The sequence below is a fragment of the Panthera pardus genome, unplaced genomic scaffold, assembly GCF_024362965.1.
Source record: "Panthera pardus isolate Hobbes unplaced genomic scaffold, ASM2436296v1 HiC_scaffold_215, whole genome shotgun sequence".
Lineage (NCBI taxonomy): Eukaryota > Metazoa > Chordata > Mammalia > Carnivora > Felidae > Panthera > Panthera pardus.
This window is the reverse complement of record NW_026526783.1, coordinates 28,671-33,936: the sequence shown is the minus strand read 5'-3', so window position 1 is coordinate 33,936 and position 5,266 is coordinate 28,671.

Below are 5,266 nucleotides of genomic sequence, written 5' to 3'. Positions count from 1 at the left end.
ATCAAAACAGATTCTAAACCTAAAAATTATCAGAGCTAAAACTAAGAACTCTAGGCGCCTGGATGGCTCATTTGGTTAAGCATCTGACTTCAGGTCAGGTCGTGATCTCGTGATTCGGGAGTTTGAGCCCCGCGTTGGACTCTGTGCTGAGTGCTCAGAGCCTAGAACTTGCTTCGGTATCTGTGTCTAGCTCTCTGTTCTTCCCTTGCTCAAATTCTGTCCTTTCCAACATAAATAAGAGTAAAAAAAAAATTTTAGTAAGATTAAGAACTATGTGGGCTTAATATCAGACTAAACACAAGTGAAGAGAGCCACAGTGAACTGGAAGATAAGTATGTAAAAATTTATCTAGACCATACACAGAGAAAAAATCAGTAGAGAAACCCAAAAGACACACAAAATATGGTTGAAGGGTCCAATGAGAACCTTCAAAGTAGAGAAAACACAGAATGGGGGTTACCAGATCCCTACAAAGAATCAAAACTTTCCAAAACTCATAAAAGAACCATGACAATGACTCCACAAAGAATGCCTGAGGCAAAAAGATGTTAACAGTCATGAGAGGTAAAAGATACCGCCTTCCATGGGACAAGACTACCAGCTCACGTTTCCAGAAAGCAAATGAAGCCAGATGATGGATTGTCATCTAGAAAATGTTGAATGAAAATAACCACCAACCTGGAAGTCTTTACCTAATAAAAACCTTCAAAGTGAAGACAAGGTAAAGATATTTTCCAGGCAAAACAAAAGCAAAAAGAGAAAAAACAAACAAACAACTAAGATGAGGAATCAACTACACAAACGAACTAAAAACAATATTAAAACACGTCGTTAAAGAAAAGAAACCTAGTCTCTGACAGATATAGGAAAAATCAAGGCTTCCAGAACAGCGTCCCAACAGAAAGGCTATGAGAACAAATCTTAACAATCATTAAAGACACAAAACAATGACAACTACGCCAAAATCTATCTAAAACTTTAAAATTTTACCGAAAAAAAGGTGAAAGTGTTCACCGTGGTTCAAGTGTCAAAGGAAACAGCAGGGGCACCTGGTTAACTCAGTCAGTTGAATGTCCGACTTTGGCTCAGGTCACGATCTCACGGTTTGTGAGTTGGAACCCCGTGTCAGGTTCTGTGCTGATGGTTCAGAGCCTGGAACCTGCTTCAGATTCTGTGTCTCCATTTCTCTAGCCCCTCCCCCACTTTTTTATGTCTCTCTCAAAAAACCAATAAATATTAAAAAAAAGAAAAGAAAAATGAGACGGCAGTGTCAAGGAAGCAGTCCAAGTCCTGAATCAGGCGGGGGTCAGTTTAAAATGCACCAGCCTCTAGAAATATATTCCAATTACCTACCAGATACGTGTACATTTCAAAAATCCCTCATATTTCTTTTTTTTAATATATGAAATTTATGGTCAAATTGATTTCCATACAACACCCCGTGCTCATCCCAAAAGGTGCCCTCCTCAATACCCATCGCCCACCCTCCCTTCCCTCCCACCCCCCATCAACCCTCTGTTTGTTCTCATTTTTTAACAGTCTCTTATGCTTTGTCTTTCTCCCCCACTCTAACCTTTTTTCTTTTTCCTTTCCCTCCACCATGGGCTTCTGTTACGTTTCTCAGGATCCACATAAGAGTGAAACCATATGGTATCTGTCTTTCTCTGTATGGCTTATTTCACTTAGCATAACACTCTCCAGTTCCATCCACGTTGCTACAAAAGGCCATATTTCATTTTTTCTGATTGCCACGTAGTATTCCATTGTGTATATAAGCCACAATTTCTTTATCCATTCATCAGTTGATAAAAATCCCTTATATTTCTAATGGAAGGTCAGAGGCCAAAAGAACAAATAACAGGTGGGACCAGGAAGAAACTAGTAATATGGTAGGTGTAAACCAACATATCAGTCACACGTACTCAAATACTCCAAGCAAAAGATTGACTATCAAATTCATTAAAAGGAAACTAAGCATTCACTGGTCACAAAGTTACACCTTAAAACGAATGATCACTGACAGGTGGAAGTAAAAGATCGCCAGGCAAATCTTACCAAACAGAAAACTGATGTGGCCACTGGGACCCTCCAATAAAATAACCTCTATAGCAAAAAGCTCTACTAGAGAAAAAGAGGAACAATTTGCGATTAAAATTCCATCTTCCAAGAAAACAAGACTAATTTGCATATAACTGATAACGCAATGTCAAACTACAGAAAAATTGACAAATATAGAAAAGCACGATGGGAGACTCGAAATAACATTTCTCAGTATCGGACAGAACTGACAACAGGAAAATCAAGGGAGTGGGACGGGGCTGTCCAAAATGCAGTCACGTACTTTATTATAAGTACTTGAAAGGAGGCTCCTCCAAACTGCGATGTATAGAAAGTATAAAATGCACACCACATTTTAAAGAAAACATAAAAGAGAATGCAAAATCTTTCATTAGTTTTTTCTCACAGTAGCTAAACACTGTGATATGTTAGTAGTATTAAACTCATTCTCGTCTATTACTTACTTGATTTAAAGTTGTTACTAAAATCTGAATTCTGTCATTAACAAACTTCATCTAACCTATAAATATAGAAATACTGCATATCTTACCGATAAATATTTTTTTCACGTGACCAAAGAACAGTTCATGAAAACTCATATATGCTAGGACACTAGGAAAGTCATCTCATCTCAAAGGACTGAAATACTGCAGGGCATATTTAGGGCTTGCATTCAATGAAGAGTTCAATTTCCCCCAAAATTCATCACTTCCAAAGTGATGGTATGAAGACAGGGAGACTTCCGGTGATGACCAGTCATGGGCGGCTGAGAGAGCACTGTCACCCTTGCCACCACAGGAGGACATGGAGAAGCAAGCTGTTGATGAACCAGGAAGCTGACTCTCACCTGACTCTGAATCTGCAGACGCCTTGACCTTGAGAACTTCCCAGTCTCCTCAACTATAAGAAAGAAGCTTCTTCTGCTTATTAGGCAGCCAGTCTATGGTATTTTGTTATAACCACACCAAAACACTGAGACAGATAACTTCATGGAATTAAGCTAGAAATCCGCACAGAGAGAACGAGAAAGTATCCCAAAATATCAAGGTGTTATGCTACTAAACATTGTGATGAATTAAGAAAAAAAAATGCCACAATGAAAGTTAGAAAATAGTTTCACATAAAAGATAAACATTTGGCTTATCAAAACTTGTGAGATCAGTAAAAGTGTGCTTAAAGGGAGACTCATAGGGATAGCTCAGTCCCTCGGCAACCAACTATTGATTTTGGCTCAGGGCCTGATCCCATGGCCACAAGATCGAGCCCCGAGCAAGGTTCCTCACTGAGTGAGGAGCCTGCTTGAGATTCTCTCTCTGTCTCTCTGTCTCTCTCTCTCTCTCCCCCTCTGCCCCTCTGCCCTGCTCATGCTCTCATTCTAAAATGAATCAACACACCAATAAGCAAATACAATACACATACTGGAAAAGAACAAAGGCTAAACATCAAATGAAGGATTTCTTTCTAGAACTACAGGAAAGGACGGAAATCACCACATAGATGGAACAATAAAAGGCAGAAATCCATGCAACAGAAAACAAAGAGTAGATGTCAGAAATCAAAAAAGCCAAAGTTGGTTGTCTGAGAAAGGGACAAAGCACGATTTACCTCTATCAAGGATTACTAAAGTAAATATCAAAACATATGCTGCAGATAAGAAGGATATTATAAACCAGTTTGCACTTTTTTCTTGGTAAGTTTGGGAAGTCTGAGCAAATTCTTCGAAAACAAAATGCCTTATCTAGAAAATAGAAGATATGGAAAATCGGAAAAATCTTGTTTCCACTTAAAAAAGCAATCTGCCATGAAATCCCTTCTCTCAAGGAAAACCTAACGCCAGCAGGTTTGCCTATCACTTTTTCCCAAAAATAAAGAACATACAAAAAAATTCTTCTGGGAAAGCACAAGGAGTGCTCCTACCTACGTCATTTTAGGAGGCCAGCAGGACCTTAACCTCAAACCCCAGGAAAGACAGCAAAATTGGGTGCAAGTGAACACCCACTACTCTCGAATACAGATGCAAGAATCCGAAGCACAATAGTTACAAATGGAATCCAATGAAAAGAGACAACAGGTTCTGCTTATTCTAGAAGGTCAAGAGTTGTTTTACGTTAAGCCAAAACATTAAAAAGAAAATCTCTTTTTGCAAAAGATGCACAAAACACTTCTCAGAAAATCTAGTCATTATTTCATTGATGATTTTTAAATCTTAGAAAATTAAAAATAGAGAATTTTCAAATTTTGATAGACCACTCTACCAGTAACGCCACTGGTGTCATATGTAGTGGTAAAATACTGAACTCTTTGGGTTCCTGAGTGGCCTATAGTTGGTGAAGCTTCCAGCTCTTGATTCAGCTCAGGCCATGATCTCACGGTTCATGGGTTTGAGCCCTGCATCAGACTCTCAGGTGAGAGTGTGGACTCTTCTTGGGAATCCTCTCTTTCCCCCCCTCAGTCTCCTTCCCATGCATGTGCTCTAAATAAATAAATAAACAAACTTTAGAAAATATATACAAAAATAATGAAAACCTTCTCTCTACTATCTGGAAGGAGACAAGGACACCTACTCTCACCACTTCCTTTCAACACTGTACTGGAGGCCCTAGCCGGTTCAAGGCAAGAAGGGTGAAAATGGTCACACTACTGGAAAGAAACAAAAGAAACTTACAAAAGGCAACACTGGGAGAATGAAAGGCAGACATACACAAGAATATGAAAAATTCTGCCATTCACAGATATATTCCACACTCATAGAAAGACCTCTTTTGACAAAACACAAAACACACAAAACTATCACAAAGTGGCTTGCAAAAGGCAAATATTTGACAAAAGAAATATGCAAGTGGCTTAGAAGCACTTGCTTCCTGGGTCCCACAGGAGCAGCATGAATACTCCACACCTCCCAACACCTGAGCCCCAGCAAAGAGCAAACACAAGAGAAAAGGCAATACCAGGGATGAGCCACCGGGGAGCTCCCTCACTCTGTTGCTCGTGGGGAAAAGACACACGTGCCACCATTCATGACCTGCTCTTCCAAGGCAACCCAATACGATGCATGTGGAGCTGCAGGCAGCCTCTGCACAAACCGGAACACCCACCGGAGAAAGAATAAACCGTTCCGTGCTCACTCACTAGGCCTTTGACAGCAAGGGAGGACGAGCAGAGCCACACAAGGAAAGCAGGTGCATTGCGCACACACAGCGCTCAAGGG